Raw genomic sequence first — 20,824 nt, 5'->3', positions numbered from 1 at the left:
TATAAGGGACCATATGTTTTAAAATGAGCCAATGTTATTAGAAAACTATTATTTCATGATTAATGACACCAAAGGAAACAAAAACAAGCCAAGGGCAAAAAACAACCTATTTCCAGAGAATAAACCCTAGGGACAACAATGATTAGTGGGACTTGCAAAATTAGCCTTGAAGGGAGCTCTTCGTGTAGCACTCTCATAAGCTATTGTGAAGTGAAAGTCACTCAGTCGAGTCCGACTCTTTGTGACCCCAAGGACTATACAGTCCATGAAATTCTCTAGGCCAGAATACTGGCGTGGGTAGCCTTTCCCCCTCCAGGGGACCTTCCCGCATTGCAGGCAGATTCTTTACCAGTTGAGCCACAAGGGCCCATTGTGCCAGATTCTTTACCAGCTAGCCACAAGGGAAACCTACACACTACTGGGGGAGCATAAACTGGCACAATCTCTCTGGAAAGTAGTTGGGCACTATATCAAGATCTCAAATATGTTCTAAGCCATTGTCTTAGTGAGGTCACTCCTTAATGTGATCCCCCAAATGCTAAATATACACAATTATTACCAAGGTGTTAGAAGTAGCCTAAATATTAATAATACAAGCTATTAAGTAAAACAAAAAAACTACACACAATGGAACTTGGAAAGGATAAATACAAAAGATTTAAATGCTGAGGAAAATACACACGAAATAAACTTATGTGAAAAGAATACAAAATTATATATATAGTATGAACTCAGTTAATTTTCTAATATTTATATTATATATACATTTTCTAATATTTTCTTTAATGTTTTTCATATAGTCTCCTAGTATAACATATATAATATTTCCTAGTAAATATTATACATAATATCTTTCTGATACATATTTTTCTAGAAAAAGATTGGAAGGATCACATCAAAATGTTAACAGTGTATTGTCCTCCTTTATGCCCAGAAAATGTAAATACTAGAAGTTGCTAGATATGATTCAATATCTGCTTTCCTCCAATCTAAGCTAGACACATTTAAGACAACAGTAAGTGCTTTTCCCACCTTCCCTTGTGGCTAGGTATGTGGTCACGTGACAAAGTTCAAGGGGAAGGCTGCAAAAGTGATCCATGCAACTTCTGGGTCTTGCCCTCCCCTTTCCAACTTCCTTCCTTCCTACTGGTTACAGTGAGGTTTTTATGGCAAGAAGCCACGTTGGACCACAAAGCAAGGAAAACATGGTAGGAATGATGTAACAGTATGACAGAAGGAGCCTGGGTCCCTGGGAGATCTTGTCAAGGAGAGTTACCTTACCAGCCCTGGGCCACACACTTGTGGACTGTTATGTGAAAGACAAATAACTTCTAACTTTTGTCAGTCACTGTGAAATCAGGTCTCTGTCACATGTAGTTCAACCAACAACTTGATTAATGGAAAGGGTCAGTCTTAGGTTATTTTTTACACTTTAAGTATTTTCGGAATTTTCAGTGAATTCCTTTCATCATCCGAAAAAAAGTTTAAGCATTGTTTACTAATCTTAAAAAAAATTAAGACAGCCTAGAATGAAGTTTGGATAACACGTGCCTTCTTCCTATATATGAAAAGAGAAATGAAATCTACAGTTTTGAGAAATAGTTATTACACCATATGCCAGGGAAAAATCATATACAAACTCCCTGCATTTGTGTCACCCTAACTGTATCAGAATAATGCACTAAGGATCCTTTAAATCTGTAATAATATTATGCCAGTGGCATTTGGCACCTTTTAGAGGCTCATTAAAGCCCTGTACATCTGCACACCAGACACTTCCCTGGTAGACCTTAGAGACTTACATGTAATTATACAGCAGATAAGGGACCTATTTCCCCCATCTTCCCAAGAGTATGCCAAATGGTCCTTTTCTCCCCTGTGAATCATAACACCTAACACTAGTATGATTAACTTATATTCAATAACAAAGGGAGGATTCCAGAGTTTCTTCACTTCCCTCTCAGGATGACTGAGCCAGCATGTTCTCAAGAAACACTTAAACTCTCTCTTGCAATAGTCAAATTGAAGCTGATAATCAAAGCTCTGAATTCTCAGTTTCTCTCCCCCTCTTCCCTTTACAGGAACATAAGCAACCCAACTCCACAGGCCTGATAACCATGGTAACAACATGCGCTGTGATTATGAGTGTGTTTGTTTTTTAAAATGACTCACAGATTGTTCCTCTAGAAGCCCCAGACAAACAGGTTTCTGGCTGGTTTATAAAATCTATCCAAAGTTTCTTACAAATTTCTTGCTCTTTGTAGCACAACTGGTGTGATAGAGAGAGAGTCATCAAATCAATATGTCTTTTTCTTTAAGGATGAAAAGAAATCCCTCTTGGTTCCTTAAACACTGCAAGATTAATCAATTTAAAATTCGGGTTAATAATGAAATTAATTTGAGTTTGTACACTGGAGATAATGAATCTGTTCCTAATTTAAATAATTAAGGTATTTCATAATGCAGTTTTAGAGATTCAAATGTAATAATCAGATGAAAAAATCAGTAGTAAAAAATATCAAATAAAATAGCTTACATCTGTGTGTACATGTAAAATGCTTTAAAAGAATAAATGTCTTTTTTTATTATAATGAATTTTCTTTTCCTTAACACTGTCTAATCATAACAATGTAACTTGATTCTAGGGTAAATGTAAGTCTTAGTACTGAGACGTTTTTAAACCAAGGTCTAAAATAAAGGTTCATTTTTAAAAAGCGAATATGAGAGAGTCCAACATTTGGAAGAACTGTAGACTACTTCCATTTATCAATACATTATTTAAATAACATTATTTAAGACCCTCTATGTACTCAGCACCATTGTTTATAACTGAACATTGCAATAGAGCTTAGGGAAGACTATTTTCCTACTGGAGACAAAGGCCACAGGCATGGTTTAGTCCCTTATCTTCTCTCAGAAGATCCTCTGTGTCACAAAGCACCATTCTGGATGAACTTTAAGTCAGAGGAACCATGACCCAGTGATCACATGGGGTCTAGAACTCACAGTCCTGACTTGGGCATCACAGGTGACTCTCTTCAAAGAAAAACAGATGTTGGCAAGATGTTGGTATACTGATTTTCCTCTGTTTGAAATCGAAATAAACGCTATTTTAAGAGAGATTTAAATAAATTTTTTATATATCTATTTAAATTAAAATGTGAAGTATCCTAAGGCTTACTTATGGTATAATTTACTACACACACACACACAATAGTTATTAAAAATTAATTTCTCCAAAGTGCTACATATTTTATGTACTGTTACCAATAATATTTTTTTCTCTAGATTTTGAAGGGATAAACCAGACTGTACTGGTTAGGATAGGTTAGGTTATACTGTCATAACTAACAACCCCCAAATCCTTTAAGAAAGAAAAACTCATTTCTCCTCTCTCTACACGTCCATGGTAGGTCAGTGGAGAGGCCATTTCTGTTGTCTTTATTCTAAGAACCAGGCTGAAGGGCTCAGCCACTGCTTTTGTGCTTCTACCACTGTCAATTGCCAAGGAATGTACTCACATCCTGGCTCTTCTAAGCTTTTTCCTAGAGGTGACAAACATCACTTCTGCTCACGTTTCACTGGCCAGTGCAAGACACATGGCTACGTCGAACTAAAGTAGACAGAGATGTGTGTCTATCATAAATTGGGAAGGAAAACTGGACATATTTATGAGTAAGCACATGCATTGGTGAACAAATAACGCAAGCTTGAGACTATCACTTAAAGTCAAAACACTAACATCTGACTATGCCAGGGAAGAAGGCTTCCTTGCACCTGTGGCTCTTACTGGATCATAATTGTTTCTGCTAAAACCTGTCAAGAACCCCAAAGCTAGAATAAAAGATACTCGCCTCCATCTTTGTGGTAACAATAGTAATAAAATAATAGTTTTATTACTGTGGTAACAGTAATAAAAATAACAATAATAATAGCTACAATTCTGAATAGTTAATTACTATTTGTCAGGCACTATGTTAAATAAATGTTTTACCCACTATGTAATCTTCTCCTGACAATTTTGTAAAGTAGGTATTGTCATTTTATCCCAGTTTATAGATAAGGAAACAGAGGCACAAATAGTATAAGGAACTTGTCCAAGATATTCTGATTCCAAACCAATATTCTTTAACTATTATGATCTCCTGTGAATTAAGCCTTAGAATATTATTTTCTACACTATGGTATTTTGGGATTATTTTAAAACATAATAAAAAATCTTTTTTTCTTTTTGCTTAGAAATTTTCACTTTTAATTTTTACTCAAATTTTTTACACAATTTTTCAAATTTTTGTTAGCTTAATTAAAAGAAAATCTTGGGACTGCTCGATAATCAAGTTTCTGCCCCCAAAGGAAAAAATCATAATAAAACTATTAGTGAAATTAATGCTTATATACAGTAATGGTCTCTAAACACAACCACAATTCATGAAGTTTAAAAAATCTCAAAAGATCAGTTCAATTCTCCATCAAAGACTCTAAAATGACAGTTAATTTATTTTTCGTGTTTAAATTTTTTCACAATTTTTCTCATATGGCTCTGGGCAGATCAGATAAATACCCTTCTTAAACACAGCTCTGTTGGCAAAGCCTAGAAATCAACATTTACTTTCCTGTTTAAAAATGCAAATAGAAGAGCAGGAAGCACTCAATCATTTATTACAGAGAAGATATTCCCGCCACTGACACTAACCTGTTACAATGATAACGCACAGAAAAACACCTACAGGCAAGCCGTCAAAACACTGTGAGAGCAGCTCCACTGCAATTTCTCTTTTCACTGTTGTCGTCTTACAAACCCAGCCTCTGAAATGAAATCTCATGTGGGAAGTGAAGAAACCATGAAGAAAACGCAGTAATAATCGAACTGCATGTTGACTCTGGAGTTGGAAAGTGAAAACCCACTTTCAAAATAACTCATAATTAGAAATGTCAGAGATTATTCTTTCTCCCCTTACACACGCCATCATCAACAAAATGCATGGCTCTCTAGAGAAAACACGGTTTTCATTTAAGTCTGAAAGACAACATACACAGAACCCTTGGCCTCTCTTGGTCATTTCTTGGTCCAGGGTGGATTTTCTTTAGATCAAATTCATTATAATGACCAGTCAGCAGCACTCAATTTAATTATATATATATATATATAAAATTACAATGCAGAAATGCAGGACTGGTTGTCTAAACTAAATGCCATTCTTAATGCTTACCAGGACCTGTTGTAATTTCTTCTGGAATCATTTGTTTCGAAGGTGATTTTTTGCTTAGTCTCACAGCAGCCATTTTGTATTTTCTTTCAGGACTCTTTCTCTAATCTACCTAGATCATCACTATCAACAAAAACAAGCTTTTCATTTGTGTATACGTGTGTATGTGTTTGTTTTTCTGAAAAGAGAATGCATGGAAACACGGTTCAACTCAAAGTTGTGTGATCTTGATAATTTTAACCTTTTTGAGCCTTGATATCTTCATGTACAGGATGGAATTAATATAGCGGCAGACTCTGTTGACTGCCCACTCGATAATCATTCACCCTTCATCCTTGTTAACTGAGTCAGATCTTTTGTCTGGGGTCTGGTGACCATGCTCTTCAGAAAGGCAGGGCTGTGCCATGGCCTCACAAGAAAACAAATGAGCCAATTTCAGCAGTTCTGTTGGCCTTGCTCCTAATAGGGAAGGCACAGTGAATTGTGAAGGTGAATTCTGCTGTGGGCAGCTTTTCTGTAACATTAAGAAGAGGTATATGGGCACTTCACTGTGCCTCTAGTGAAATTGAAATCAACCTATAACTCTGAAATTGTAGTGAGAGCCATCTCAGCACAGTGAAGAGAGCTGGCCTCAGAAGACAAACCAACCTGCTCAGGATGTCAGAATAGGAGGAGAGAGAGATTTAAGGTTGCTAGGAACACTGTCCAGCTAGAATTAACACCAGAGTCACCCTCCTTTCAGGAGGTCCTCAATAAATGTCCTATTGTTCACACCGTTTTGGTAGGATATTCTTTCACCAGCATCCAAAAGTATCCTGATTGAAAAATATTGTTCTCATCTCACAGGATTACTTTAAAAGCTAATGGAGACATAGAAAACAAATTTATGGTTACCAAAGGGGAAAGGAGGCGGGGGAGGGATAAATTAGGAGTTTGGGATTAACAGATCTATGCTACTGTATAAAAATAAACAAGGTCCTACTGTATAGCACAGGGAACTATAATAAACCATAATGAAAAAGAATATGAAATATATATATATGTATATCTTAACCACTTTGCTATACACCAGAAACTAACACAAGATTGTAAATCAACTATACTTCAACTTAAAGAAAAAGCTAATGGAAAACAGTAACATATATAAAGTCTCCAGCACACAGAAGCTCAAACAGAACGCTCAGCAAATGCTAGTTCTGGACTTGATTCTTGAAACACACTGATCTTCACTCATCCGGACATGAGTAGTAGTCTTCCTGACTACTAAATCACTTTGGTCTAAATACAATCTCACCCACATATGCTCAACAGAGAAGCCAAGTGTTCTGCATTTGTAGTCCACCTAGTTCAACTGGAAAGCTGCTTTCGGCAGAGGAAAGAGATTCTATAGATTCTTGCACAGGTGTGTGTGAAAAGGGCCACGCTTCAGCTGGAAGTCCACCTCACCCTTATTTCAGAAAGATACCTGTACTCCCTGCTTGGAACTCTCTCCCCAAAGCTGCTTACGTGGCTTACTCTTCACCATAATACAGGTCTCATTCAAATGTCATCTCAGAGAGGCCTTCAGGGATTACCCAACAAAAGTAAAGCCGCCATGACTACACCATCATGCGCACAATCTCTATCATTTAGTCTACTTCTGTTTTAATCCACCTCAGCACTTATCACTGCCTGGTATTTTCTTGTATTGTAATTTGTTTTTGTCAGTGGAGTCCAATCCTGGCTGATTCTGATTTAATTAGTCTGGGTTGAGGTTGGGCCACAGGTATTTTTTTTCAAAGTACCTCTCAGTGATTTCTAATGTGCAGCCAGATCTGAAAATCGCTGATTTACATGTTTCCTGGGTTTCTCCTGACACTACAGTGTAAATTCCAAGAAAACAAAGAACTGGCTTGTTTTGTTCATCCAAGTATCCTTGGCCCTCAAAGGACACAAGGCACACTGCAAACATTCAGTTAAGACTTGTGGACAGACTGACTAACTATATTGTAATTTCATCAGTATTTGTCTGTTTCCCCAGTAGTTTATGAGCTCCTAGAATATCTAGCCCTCTCTGCATCAAAAAGTAAGTGACCCATGAAAGTTCATTAAACAAATGATAAACTGCATTTGTGAACCCAAAGGCTTTCACTAAAAAAAAGAGGCAAAAACCTCACCAAATCCACAAATACATATAAGCTGATGAATGTGTTAATTAACTGGGAGGAATACTCTTACAGTATATATGTATATCCAATCACCATGATGAACACTTTAAATATCTTATAATTTTCTTTGACACTTCATTAAAACTGAAATTAAAACCAAACAAAAACCCAAGCTATATTCATGTGCTGTAAGGAAGACAAAGATGAAACTGGGTGTGGCTGCTATCCTCAAAGAGCTTGCTAAAGAAAAAAGAAAAATAGACTGCCATTGCCATTATATACACTAGAATGCACTAATTGCTGAGAGAAAAGAACAAAAGACTTCAGGGGAAGTAAAGGCTGCTTTTTATCGGGGAAGGAAGAAACCAAGGAAACTTCATGGAAGAAGTAGCATTTGAAATGAGTCTTACAGGATGAAAGGAATTTGGTGAGGCAGAGAAGCAAAACTATAGAGGTGAAGTGTAGAAGGAGAAGCAGGAAAGTTCTTCTAGGGAGAGGCAAGAAAACAACCAATCAGCCCATCTGGAGGTCAGGAGAACCAGGACTAAGACACCAACTGTCAACATGAGAAAGAGCAAATAGTATCAAGATATGTTTCCAATGACAATGCAAAGGTCTGAGCGACTGACTCCAACTTGATTGGCGAGGAAAATAATGGAATTGAGTTTTCCTAATTGAGGGACTAAGAGAATGGGTGTCATTAATAATCATGGAATCAGGTGAAGAACTGGTTCTGAGTGGGGAAAGGCAATGGCAAACACTGATTCTGGTCTCAGTTTCAGTGGGTTGCGTGTTCTGGCAAGTTCATGAGGTGCTTGATGTGCAAATTTACAGTAAGTTAGAGGTCAGGATGCAGAATTAGATTTGGAAGTGCTCTCCACCCCTGTGACAATGACAGAGATCTTAGAAAAGGATTTGATAAAGGAAGAGGGAGAAATTAAGTGGCAGAAGAATCAAATCTTGAGAACACTCATATTTGAGGTGCAGAACTTGGAGTTAATGGCAAAGTTGGGAACCTTCAGATAGGCATGAAGGGTGGTAGAATATACCACCCCAAAATATGTCTCTTTGGCATAAGAATTATTTTGAGCAGATTATTTTGGGAAATAGGAGAAATTATGAAAACAGACTAGATGTTACGTTTTTGTAAGGGAAATTTACATTTATAAAGGAAATCTTCATTTGTAAGACGGCCTCCCTCTCTGGTCCTAGGAAAGAAAGATAATTAACTTGATAGAGACTCTAGTCAAAGGACTAGCACCAACTTAAATATGCGTATCAACTTTTAACTCTTATTTACCTCAGTTTTCCTGGCCACCTCCCCACAACTGACCTCCTCCACTGCTCCCTCTCAATTTTGTCTTTAGCTCAAGGTGGTATTTAGGCCTGAGTTCTAAATTGCTTCTGAGAGCTACTCATTCTTCCTTGGTACCTCCCATGTATAGATGAGGTATTCAAGTTAATAAATGTCTGTTTGCTTTTCCCTTATCAACCTTTGGTTACAGGCTTCCTAGAACTGAGAAGGGCGAAGGGAAAACTATCTTTCTTCCCCTACAGGTAGGAAGAAAACAAAGTTAGCAAAGGTTACCAAAGTCAAAGGGAAGCTTTGTTGGCAACAGGTTTATTTAAATTTTATAGTGTAAACTGACTTCCCTGGTGGCTCAAACCGTAAAGCATCTGTCTACAATGAGAGAGACCCAGGTTCGATCCCTGGGTGGGGAAGATCTCCTGGAGAAGGAAATAGCAACCCACTCCAGTATTCTTGCCTGGGAAATCCCATGGACGGAGGAGCCCTGGGGACCCCCCGACAGTTCATGGGGTTGCAAAGAGTCGGACACGACTGAGAGACTTCACTCTCACTTTATAGTGTAAACTAAGCAAGTTTCAATGATCAATGCAAAGAAATAGAGGAAAACAATAGAATGAGAAAGACTATCTCGTCAAGAAAATTACCAAGGGAACATTTCCTGCAAATATGGGTTCAATAAAGGACAGAAATGGTATGGACATAACAGAAGCAGAAGATATTAAGAAGAGGTGGCAAGAATATACAGAAGAACTATACAAAAAAGATCTTCACGACCCAGATAATCAGAATGGTGTGATCGCTCACCTAGAGCCAGACACCCTGGAAAGTGAAGTCAAGTGGGCCTTAGGAAGCATCACTACAAACAAAGCTAGGGGACGTGATGGAATTCCAGTTGAGTTATCTCAAATCCTGAAAATGATGCTGTGAAAGTGCTGCACTCAATATGCCAGCAAATCTGGAAAATTCAGTAGTGGCCACAGGACTGAAAAAGGTCAGTTTTCATTCCAATCCCGAAGAAAGGCAATGCCAAAGAATGCTCAAACTACCACACAATTGCACTCACTTCACACGCTGTTGGCTCAAACCGTAAAGCATCTGTCTACAATGAGACCCAGGTTTGATCCCTGGGTGGGGAAGATCTCCGGGAGACGGAAATAGCAATCCACTCCAGTATTCTTGCCTGGAAAATCCCATGGACGGAGGATTTCTTTCTAGGAAAGAAAGATAATTAACTTGATAGAGACTCTACTCAAAGGACCAGCACCAACTTAAATACACGTATCAACTTTTAACTCTTAGTCTGACACAGACCCCTAGTCTATGGGGTCGCAAAGAGTCGGACACGACTGAGTGACTTCACTTTCACTTTCACCACACAATTGCACTCACTTCACACACTAGCAAAGTAATGCTCAAAATTCTCCAAGCCAGGCTTCAACCGTGAACTTCCAGATGTTCAAGCTGGATTTACAAAAGGCAGAGGAACCAGAGATCAAATTGCCAAAATTCGCTGGATCATCAAAAAAGCAAGAGAGTTCCAGAAAAACATCTACTTCTGCTTTATTGACTATGCCAAAGCCTTTGACTGTGTGGACCACAAGAAACTGTGGAAAATTCTGAAAGAGATGGGAATACCAGACCACCTGACCTGCCTCTTGAGAAACCTGTATGCAGGTCAGGAAACAACAGTTAGAAGTGGACATGGAACAACAGACCGGTTCCAAATAGGAAAAGGAGTACATCAAGGCTGCATATTGTCACCCTGCTTATTTAACTTATATGCAGAGTACATCATGAGAAACGCTGGGCTGGATGAAGCACAAGCTGGAATCAAGATTGCTGGGAGAAACATCAATAACCTCAGATATGCAGATGATACCACCCTTATGGCAGAAAGTGAAGAAGAACTAAAGAGCCTCTTGATGAAAGTGAAAGAGGAGAGTGAAAAAGTTGGCTTAAAACTCAACATTCAGAAAATTAAGATCATGGCATCCGGTCCCATCACTTCATGGGAAATAGATGGAGAAACAGTGGAAACAGTGTCAGACTTTATTTTTTGGGGCTTCAAAATCACTGCAGATGGTGACTGCAGCCTTGAATCAAAAGACGCTTGCTCCTTGGAAGAAAAGTTATGACCAACCTAGACAGCGTATTAAAAGGCAGAGACATTACTTTGCCAACAAAAGTCCATCTAGTCAAGGCTATGTTTTTTTCAGTAGTCATGTGTGGATGTGAGAGTTGGACTATAAAGAAAGCTTAGCACCAAAGAATTGATGCTTTTAAACTGTGGTGTTGGAGAAGATTCTTAAGAGTCCCTTGGACTGCAAGGAAACCCAACCAGTCCATCTTAAAGGAGATCAATCCTGAGTATACATTGGAAGGACTGATATTGAAGCTGAAACTCCAATACTTTGGCCACCTGAAGCGAAGAACTGACTCACTAGAAAAGACCCTGATGCTGGGAAAGATTGAAGGCAGGAGGAGAAGGGAATGACAGAGGATGAGATGGTTGGATGGCATCACTGACTCAATGGACATGAGTTTGGGTAAGCTCTGAGAGTCAGTGATGGACAGGGAAGCCTGGTGTGCTGAGTCCATAGGGTCGCAAACAGTCCGACATTACTGAGCGACTGAACTGAACTGAAACAAGTTTGCAGGCTGTGGAAAGGGTCAATAAAAGGAAGAAACCAAATATGTAGGAAGGAGATAGAATTATCATCAGAACATAGCCCCCTAGAAAGTAAAAAGAAATGAACTGACACGTTCCAAGAGTTGACTTTGGGATTGAAAGAAAGGCTGTGCTAATACAACCTAGGAAGGGAGGAGAAGAAAATGAAGGGAGACATGAGACATTTTGAGGTGGTAAAGAATGAGGTTGAAGAATTCCATAATACATGCTGCTGCTGCTGCAAAGTAGCTTCAGTTGTGTCCGACTCTGTGCGACCCCATAGACAGCAGCCCACCAGGCTCCGCCATCCCTGGGATTCTCCAGGAAGAACACTGGAGTGGGTTGCCATTTCCTTCTCCAATGCACGAAAGTGAAAAGTGAAAGCAAAGTCGCTCAGTCGTGTCCGACCCTCAGCGACCCCATCCATGGCTCCTCTGTCCATGGGATTTTCCAGGCAAGAGTACTGGAGTGGGGTGCCATTGCCTTCTCCGTAATACATACATTCTGTGAAAAACAAAAAGTGACCTGCAATGAAAAAAGGAAATGGGGGGTTGGATTTCATTGTTTTCATTGAAAATGCAGAGTGGAGTAAAAGAGTGAAATAAAAAAGAAAAGGATTTCCCCAAAACAGCAAAGTCCTTGCTGGTGTTGCAAGGACTCTGAAGTGAAGCCATCACCTCGGTTCCCAAACCCTCTCCTTCAGTTCTATTGCCGGGTGACTGGGGCAGAGGATCATGGGAAAGTATGACCCTGACAACCAGGCTGACAAGGGGACAAATGTAAGGCCAAAGAAACGGGGAGGAAGGGTCAACTACCCAGTGTTTCTAAATCTTTCAAACATTAAGAGCTGACCGTTTAAACATATTTACCAAGAGATAAAAGGGCTGATTTTGTTTTGTATCTTCACTTCTAAGAAACATGTTGCCACTAGAGTTTGAGAACTGAGCTCTCTCTTTTTTAAAGTTTAATGAAGTCCTCTGGAGATTCTGAACACTGTATGAACATCGACTCCCATTAAACATAACTCGTTTTCTTTAACATAAGAGTTTTAGGGAACCACGTATATTTCTAATGCTCTTACTTGAAAATCTGAATCCCAGTTCCACAGTGACATCTTTACATGTGAACAAATTAGAACACAGAAACATAGCATATAAAATGTAAACATTACCTTCTTCTTTTTAAACAAAATAATATGGTCTTCCAAACGATTTTTAAAGTGACAAAGTGGAATGACTTTCTCTAAATCTTTTCTCTACGATGGAGGAAAGTAAAATGGAAACTGAATTGAGAAATGAGGTATTAATCAACTGTGCAGTTCCAGAAAGGTAAATTCTGGATCTATTTCATAATCCATCATCGAGGGGGTGATACAGGATAGGTTTGTTCCCAGGTAGTTTTTAGCTCTACCATTCATTCCATGATGTCCTAGCCTAGACTAGGACAAACACTTAACCCAGTGCTGTAATTCCTCTCTCCTATCTGGGTCTAGTAAAGCCAGTCATAGGTCTTCCCAGTAACTGTAGAATCAACAGATTTGCAAACTTTAAAAAGTTGGGGGCCATTAGCCAACCTCTTAGTACATCCACAGAGTGTATTACAAAAAATTAACATACACATTAACATACAATCTTTCAGGAGCTCTTCAAACCATTCAAGGTCAACATCTTCAACCACACCATCTCAGGTATCATTGCTGTTCACCAGAGTCCTCCCTAATCATTCCACTCAGATGTCCTCAGCCCCATCCATACCCTGCCTCTCTGGTTTTGGAATAGAGAGTGAAATCTGTGGTGGAGAATGAAACACAGGGTTCTTTATTTTAAGATGTGAAATTTGGATTAGAATCACATTTTGTTAGTAGAAACTTCTCTCAGAATCTGTTGTCGTTTAACTACTATAGCCTCTTTCCAAGATTAACCCTATTAGAAAAAGTTCGAGAAAAATTTAGTACTGTAGTTGAACTTGCTACCTGTTGGGAATTTTTTTCTCCTGAAGCTAATGTGTAGAAACTAGAAGGACACTGAAGTGACAGGTCCCTCCTGCCTCTTTTGTGGCAGCCTGGCCAGCAGATCACTGGTCTACAATAAGGGTTTGAATTTCACTATCTGGTTCTTGATGTTACCAATTATCAGGATCTATGCAGATCTTCTTTCTCCCTTCCAGTTTAAAAGTTACTTTTGAGAGAAGTATTTCACTTGGGCAGGGGTAATATTGGTGCATGCAAGAGATTAAACATAAAATATTTAAGTCATGATCTTCCTAACACACCATGTTAAGAGATGCCACCATTTAAATACAACTTGAAAACAACCCAATTAAAAAAAAAAATGGGTAAAGGACTTGAACAGACATTTCTCTAAAGAAGACAACAAATCGCCAATACACACATGAAAAGACATTCAACATCACTAATCCTCAGGGAAATGCAAATTGGGACCCTGATGTACTGCAATGGAAATATGTTGTATCTGTTATATTGTGGTGCCTGCTTAGTCATGTCCGTCTCTTTGCGACGCCATGCCAGGCTCCTCTGTCCATGGAATTCTCCAGGCAAGAATACCGGAGTGAGTTGCAATTTTCTCCTCCAGGGGATCTTCCTGACCCAGGAATTGAACCCTCCTCTTCTGTGTCTCCTGCATTGGCAGGCGATTTCTTTACCGCTGGTGTCACCATAGTTGCTATGGAAAACAGTATAGTCATTCTTCAAAAATTAAACACAGTTACCATATAATACAGCATTTAACCCTTCTGGGTTAACCCAGAAAGAAGTGAAAGCAGGGACTCACACAGATGTTTGTACACCCATGATCATAGCAGGATTAGTCACAAAAGCAAAAACAAGGAAGTAACCACAATGTCCATCAGCAGATTAATGGATTAGAAAATATAATATATACATAAAATGGAATATTATTCAGCCTAAACAAGGCAAAAAATTACAACATAGGTCACAACATGGATGAACCTGTAAGACGTTTTGGTAAATGAATTAAGCCATCACAAAAGGACAAATACCATACGGTTCCACTTATATGAGGTACCTAGAGTAGTCAGATTCATGAACAGAAGGCAGAATAGTGGTTGCTAGGGCGAGGAGGGAATGGGAAATTACTATTTAATGCAACAGATTTTCAGTTTGAGAAGATGAAAAAGCTCTGGAGATGAATGGTGGTGATGGTTACAACAATGTCAACATACTTAATGCCACAGAATGGCATACTTAAAAATGGTTAAAATGGGAAATTTTATGTTCTCTCTATATATTTAACTGCAATTAAAAAAATGTCTCCTGGAATCTTTGAGATGGTGGCAAAGATTAAGAATAGACTAACTTTTCCTGAGGCAGGAGAAAAAAGGACCTGAGTACCTACTATGTACCTAACAGGCACTCTCAGATCATACACAAAAGCAAAAAACAAATAAAACCATAACACGACAAACAACGATGAAAAAAATACCTTGATTATTAACCCTTCTTTACTGTGAAGAAAGCAAGGTTCATAAATTAACGTACAAGGTCAAGGAGCAAGAACTAGTGGTAGTATTCAAAGGCAGATTTGCCTGCCTCTCGAAGCCTGTGTTCTTTTCACGCCACCATGCTGTTTTCTGCTCCCACAGTTGTCTTTGAAGAGGCTTTGTGCTTTGACTATAGAGCTTTTATACTTAAAAGTTGAGCCTGCCTTCTGAAGTACGCTAAAAAAGTCAGTCAACCAAATGCATTCACTAGGAGCCCACCACGAGGCCCAGGACTGGCCAGGAAATAATGGAGTCGTGTTTCCACTCTGCCATTAGCCATATGGCAGGGGAAAAAAACCACACACACAATTAAAATTTCAGTGTCGGCTGACTCTAAACACTCTGAACAAAAGCAGTATGTCTTTTTATATTCTGTATGGCCAGAAGTAGTGGAAATAGTCCCATTTTACAGGCTAGGAGTTGCTTCATCTTTTTCCTAAACCTCCTACCATCATAGTTACTGATCTGCTGTTACTCATTCATGTTGTGCTTCAAGCTGGAATTTAACAACTAAGGAAATGTTTTGGGCTTGCAAAAATAGGTATCTCTTGTTCAATGTCTTTTTAAAAGAGAGCAGGGGGTTTCTGGACTCCCCTGTGCCTATGACCCAAGGTTTCATTTTCTCACTCTTTTATGGAACACAGAGAGAAGTAAGGCAGATTGTCTCCACATCCCCACACAAAGCAGGGTGTTGGCATTACCTAGTGAATCCAGACTGTAGATGAATAAGTACCAGAGGATGAGTCCCATTTTCATTCATATAGCCCAGACTCCCAACTTTCCATTTCATGACAGGCAGCTTGAGCATATAGCTCCAGTTAGGGGCATTCTGGATCCAAGATCCACCCAAGACTCTTCTTTGGGTAGATGATCTTTACATATTTTACTTTAGGAGACATACAGGAACTGGAGCCATGGAATACGTGGCATGACTTGTTTTGCCCACAGGTTTGATTAAATTCAACAGATCTGTCAGAGGAGCTCCATGGTTCAACACCAGTAATACTTTGCCTGTTAGTCATCATAAATAAGCTCATAAAATTAGACATTTTATTCCTTAAGGACCCAAAAATTCTTATTTCTGAAATGTGCTGTTACCCCACATATTTTGAGAAGCCAAATCAATTTCATAAAGATGACATTAAAAGAAACTTCACAATTGAGAATAATGATAAAAAAGGAAACATATATACTCTCCATGGCATATTTAGTATTTAAAACCCACATTTAAAACATTTATGAGTGTCTAAATATGACCTTTTTATTATTTTTACTCCACTATAAGCAGTTCTTTCTTTCCTTTGAAAATGTATCTCCTTTCATTCTAAAAATACAAGACAAAACGTTTTTATCAATGATCATTTATTGCTTAACCGTACTACTTATTGGAGACAAAGGTTAATTTTAAAAATCAGGCTATGTTGGGATATTAAACTCTTCCTCCTACATACTCTGTGAAAAGAATCTCACAATTTCATTTCTAATCCGTTAGACCTATTTACTGCACTTGTATGTATCATTCACAAATATGAATAAGCCAGGGCCACAGACTCTCAGTAAGAAGACCCATTGCTCAAGAATATCAAAGAATAAAAATCACATTCTGATTTCACTATTTTGTCCATGCACAGCATATGCAGGTAAGGAAACAACTCCAGCAACACTTTAACATGTTGTCCCTCACTGAGGCTAATATGTACCTTGACCTAGAGCTGAGTAAAATCTATATAAACATAAAATCCATATATACACTCCTATCTGATTCTAGACAAGTTAAACTCGCCCCACTCCTTTGAGAAAGGATGCAACTTTAGGATAAGACCCACTGGCAACTGATAGCTATTTCTAAGGTTATCCTGAGAGCAGCTGCAGAGACACCGTTTTTTAAATGGTAAATACTGCCCCTCACATACGCAATTCCAGCCTTTGTTGGCAAATTCTGAGTACAAAAGGATTTACCCTCCCCAAACAAACAAACAACACAGAAAGCCAAATCACAATCCTTATGCTGCAAGACAGGCCACTCCAGTGGTCTGTGTAAGAAAGATAATGCAATTGACATTTTATACCACTTACACCCCTGAAACAGGACTGCGACGCTCAGATGGTCAGCCCACAGCTTCACAGCCCCCATTGATTTCGCCTGGGCTCTGCTTTTCTTACAAAAGAACTCTGCAAACAGCTTCTTAATATTTAGCATGTTTTCCTGATGAGTCACGGAAGCTAAGCACTAATGAGGATTATTTTTTCAAACCAAGGTGTCACAAATTTGGTCCTTCTCAAAAGTCCTCCTAACAGAACCCATCCTGATCATTTCCTCCAATCCCCGAACAATGTGCCTTTCTTCCCTTCGAAATCTGCCCTTAAAACCGCTGGCGGTGGTCATTTTTCCCACTTAACAAGGAGCAACACGAAAAGCGTTTCCTTTACCTTGGCTCCCGAGGCTGGTCCGAGGAGAGTGGCTTTCCTCCGCCCTCCGCGCCGCTGAGTGCAGGCGAGCTCCGGCGCAGCCCGCCCAGCCCAGCCCCGCAGTAGTAGGAGCTGCCCACTGAGCGGCAGCCGTTGTGTGTATGTGTAGCAGCAGCGCCTGCAGCCCAGGGACTAGTCCCCACCCAGCTTTGTCTTCAATCATCGGTCTTTCTACAGGAAGCAGCGCATCTCCCACTTCCTCCTCTAGCTTACTGTGAGCTGCTTACTTCTTTCCCTCTCCTTCCATTTCAGGGCACACTGGAGCCCTTTCCCAGTCTCTGGGAGATGTGACTAGAATCCTCTCTCCCCTTTTGTTCCAGGTCCCTTTGGTCCTGTCTGTTCCTTCCTCCCCCTCATTCCCTCATGCTTTCAGCCCCCTTCTGCACACACAGTCTGCTTTCTTAGCTTGAACTTGGTTTGTTGCTGCTGCTGCTGCTGTTGTTTTGAGGGGTCCGCAGCCCCTGACCACATTCTGCCGCTGAGATCCAGTGCCAGCCTCCATGGCTTATCCTGATTTACTGGGGTCCCTACCAAGCCAGCGAGCTGGGAGCTTGCAGCTTCTTGCTGAAATACTTCTCTCTGTGGCCAACATTCCCCATGCTTCATTTCTCCAAGGCCCCACTACGTTGAGCTTTGGCTTAACCCATGTGCTCAGAAAAGAATGGCCCTGATATGTATTTTTGTGGGGCATAGGAGATAAGCCAAGTCCTGAAATGCTACCTGTGACCTGGTAGTGGAGATGTATTCCCCGAAAGATTCCCAGTAGTCAGAAGGAACGAGGTGGGGCTGAATGCTGGATCTTCTCACTCCAGAAACAGAGCCCTCTGCCCTACACTAGCAGGACTAAAAGGACCCTCACCATTCTCTCGGCCTTTCCCTTCACTTTAGGAGGTGGTGGAGTGTTAGCAATAATGGGAGAGACTGCAGGCGGTCTGCCCACCAGTATTTGAGTCCAAGCTGTCATTACTGGTTATGAACTTGGGCAAATTATTTAACCTCTATGTGCCTCAATTTCCTCATCTGCAAAAATAGAGGTGATTAAAGTCACACCCCACGGCACTAGTGGTAAAGAATCCACCTGCAGATGCAGGAGACTCAAGAGATGCAAGTTCAATCCCTGGGTCAGGAAGATCCCCTGGAGGAGGGCATGGCAACCCACTCCAGTGTTCTTGCCTGGAGAATCCCATGAAGAGAGGAGCCTATCAGGCTATAGTCCATAGGGTTACAAAGAGTTGGGCATGACCGAAACAACAGAGCGCAGAGTCATACCCCATAGCAGAAATTTGAGGATTAAATGAAATGATGCACAATATAATAATAATATTTTCCTAAAACATACGATATGTTTGACATATAGGAGCTCTTTTTATTTTTTAGAGGACACAAGCTCAGAGATGGTGAGTAACTTTAGCAGTCAGCAGCCAAACCAGGACCCCACTTGGTTTCCTGATTCCCCATGGTTAGTATATTCACCACTAAACCTCATTGCTCTTGGGGCTCTGAATTTACTCATCTTGTGAGTCATTCTTCCTCATTATGAACACAAGGTGCTTTGGAGAAACTACAAATTATATACATGTTGAGGGTAGGGGTGGGGGGAATCCTTCTAGTGTCCAGGCAACATTGTTAAGAAACCTCTTCTCAAGAATCAGTGCTTGGAAAGCTAATCTTCCTGGGCAACAGTAAATTCTCAACTCTACATTTTAACCCAGCCTTGCCTCACCCCTCTAGCAAGTAAACTAACAAGGAACACTGGAAAACTAGGGCTGATGCAGGATAACTCTATCATCAGGGAAGTCACCAGGTGAGCCTTCCTATCCCACCTAAAGGACCACAGCACATTAGCCTGGAAGATACAGAATTCAATTTCTATCAAGTGTTCCGAGACAGTCCCTGAGATACCCTTTGTTTGGGTTTGATATTCCATGAATAAGAGTTTGCTTATTTCTTCTACCTAGAAATCCTTTTTCAAAAAGGGCCCGGAAATCAACTCATTAACATCAGAAAATTATGAATGGATTGTTTCAAGATTTTAAATGGGGAACTACTTTTGAACCACCAATAACCAGAACTGTAGCAGGAGAGGATTGCATTAAATCCCCACAGCCTCCTATAGCCCAATGATCAGACATGGGCTACCTCCAAGTCAGGAATCCTGGTGCCAAAGGTTACTGGAAGCTTTTAAATGAAAATTTAAATATATATGATATCAAGTCTAAGAAGAATGAGAAGCACAAGTAAGAATGGTTGGAGAGATTATTGAAACAAATCTTTGGTCAATTTTAAACTAGCAGCGGATGCTGGCATGAACTCTGGATTCAAACAGGTCTCTTTTTCTTAGTGTTGTTTAAATCATCTCTGCCACCCTTCTCACTTCCTCTCTCTTAACCATGAGAGTGGCTGGTCCTCATCTTTATGTCTACAGAGAGAAATCTCTTTCAAACACTAAACCCTCTAGGAATTTGGTCTGCTGCCTTCTGATCAGTTCTTCCATCTCTGGCCCCAAGAGAGTGGGTTAACCTGCCCATTGCTAGACAGTAGTAACCAATCTCTCTTCAAAGCTAAAAACTAGATTTTAAGATCTTTTTCTTTCTGTCATTAATCTCATTGCTTTCAACTGATTCGAATAGCTTCTTTTTCTGGAGAGAAAGAAAAATGGGGTATAGATGGGTCAAGAGAGAAGATTAACCTAGTTCAGAGCTCTTAACACAATCATGGGAAATATGCACACTGAGTCTGCAAGGTGTCCATTTCTTAGGAGATACAATTACATCTCACCAACAAAGGTCCGTCTAGTCAAGGCTATGGTTTTTCCAGTGGTCGTGTATGGATGTGAGAGTTGGACTGTGAAGAAAGCTGAGTGCTGAAGAATTGATGCTTTTGAACTGTGGTATTGGAGAAGACTCTTGAGAGTCCCTTGGACTGCAAGGAGATCCAACCAATCCATTCTAAAGGAGTTCAGCCCTGGGTGTTCTTTGGAAGGAATGATGTTAAAGCTGAAACTCCAGTACTTTGGCCACCTCATGCGAAGAGTTGACTCATTGGAAAAGACTCTGATGCTGGGAGGGATTGGGGGCAGGAGGAAGAGGGGACGACAGAGGATGAGATGGCTGAATGGCATCACCGACTCAATGGATGTGAGTTTGAGTGAGCTCCGGGAGATGGTGATGGACAGGGAGGCCTGGCGTGCTGCAATTCATGGGGTCGCAAACAGTCGGACATGACTGAGCGACTGAACTGAGCTGAACTGATGACATGTTCACACCATCAGTAAATGAACATGAGTCTATACATAAGACAGAAGCCTCTAAAAATGCTTCAACAGTCATCAGTGGCTCTGTTTGTAGGCATGGATACCTTGTACTTTTTACATTTACTTGGCAGAGAAGGTGGTAAGGAGGCCATGATTTTGGCCTGATATCTCTACTGTGTTATCGAGCATTCTAGCTGGATGCTCCTTGGAGTTCTTTAATATCAGCATTTCCCAAATTATATACATTGCCTC

General features: G+C 40.0%; 1 protein-coding gene across 7 annotated transcripts in view; it reads right to left on the bottom strand.

The window, feature by feature from the left end:
• Positions 1 to 17,634, bottom strand: part of GNG2 (G protein subunit gamma 2) — a 131,676-nt gene extending 114,042 nt beyond the window's left edge. Inside the window, exons 1-2 of one of the 7 annotated variants that reach the window (XM_070797412.1) lie at positions 17,281 to 17,562; positions 9,727 to 9,874 (exon numbers count right to left, since the gene is read on the bottom strand). The gene's annotated coding sequence lies outside the window, so the exon portion shown is untranslated. Of the gene's footprint in view, positions 1 to 9,726; positions 9,875 to 17,280 lie in introns of all 7 variants that reach the window. The other 6 variants (XR_011568827.1, XR_011568828.1, XR_011568826.1 and 3 more) reach the window with 6 other exon arrangements.
• Between the last annotated feature and the right edge of the window lie 3,190 nt (positions 17,635 to 20,824).

This window comes from Bos indicus, chromosome 10 (genome assembly GCF_029378745.1).
Source record: "Bos indicus isolate NIAB-ARS_2022 breed Sahiwal x Tharparkar chromosome 10, NIAB-ARS_B.indTharparkar_mat_pri_1.0, whole genome shotgun sequence".
Classification (NCBI taxonomy): Eukaryota; Metazoa; Chordata; class Mammalia; order Artiodactyla; family Bovidae; genus Bos; species Bos indicus.
This window is presented reverse-complemented; position numbering and strand designations above follow the sequence as displayed.